Genomic DNA, 673 nt, shown 5'->3' on the forward strand with positions numbered 1-673 from the left:
GAGAAAGAGACACGCCGGTCGTGAAGCGCAGCGACCCTTGGGCCGGTGGCGCGCTGTCGGTCCCGCGCGTGGCGCCACTGCCCGGTTGCGCGAGAGTTTGCGGTGACGGTGCGCGCGTCGAGGCTCCCTCCCCAGTTCGGGAAACGATGGGAAAAAACAAAACCAAAGAGGACGCGCACGGGTGAGAGATGCGGCTGCGACGCGTGATGAAATTCCACAGTTTCCTGTCAGTCTGACGACGAAAACGCGTGAGGACGCAATTCCCGACTCAGCTCACACTGAAGTGCTTTGCTTTACACCCCCATCTTTCTTTTTTTTTCTTTTTCTTTTTTTCTTTTTCTTTTTTTCTTTCTTTGTCCCTCTGCTCTCGCTGCGCGGTTTTGCGGCCCAGCGACGCGCACGCCCGCACACACACACACGCGCTACGATGGAGACATGTTGTTCGAGGTCCAAACAGTTTGAGCGACGCATTGAGAACGGAACAATAAAAATCACCTTTCGGCTGAGCGCCCGCTCCCCTCCCTCCCACTTCCTGCTATTGTTGTCGTTTTTCTTTCTTGCGCAACGGCGCGCACGTAACATCCTGCCCTGTCTGGCGCCCTGCCTGTGCAAACGGTTGGTGGCGGGCCCGCCCGAAAGCGCAAGAGAGAGAAAGAGAAAGAGAGGGCCGAAT

At 56.9% G+C, this 673-nt stretch overlaps 3 non-coding genes across 3 annotated transcripts, besides 1 other annotated feature; all 3 read left to right on the forward strand.

The window, feature by feature from the left end:
- Positions 1–24: 24 nt before the first annotated feature.
- On the forward strand, positions 25–96 carry Tc00.1047053459265.10. Its single transcript, XR_008254641.1, has one exon. It is a non-coding gene; the product is annotated as an H/ACA snoRNA, TC11C4H3 (small nucleolar RNA).
- Positions 97–202: 106 nt separating this feature from the next.
- Tc00.1047053459265.20 lies at positions 203–299 on the forward strand. The gene has a single exon (XR_008254642.1). It is a non-coding gene; the product is annotated as a C/D small nucleolar RNA (snoRNA), TB11C4C1 (small nucleolar RNA).
- Positions 300–306: 7 nt separating this feature from the next.
- Positions 307–355: a microsatellite.
- A 67-nt stretch (positions 356–422) lies between these two features.
- Tc00.1047053459265.30 lies at positions 423–509 on the forward strand. The gene has a single exon (XR_008254643.1). It is a non-coding gene; the product is annotated as a C/D small nucleolar RNA (snoRNA), TB11C4C2 (small nucleolar RNA).
- The last annotated feature ends 164 nt before the right edge of the window (positions 510–673 follow it).

This window comes from Trypanosoma cruzi (genome assembly GCF_000209065.1).
Source record: "Trypanosoma cruzi strain CL Brener chromosome Unknown tcruzi_1047053459265, whole genome shotgun sequence".
NCBI lineage: Eukaryota > Euglenozoa > Kinetoplastea > Trypanosomatida > Trypanosomatidae > Trypanosoma > Trypanosoma cruzi.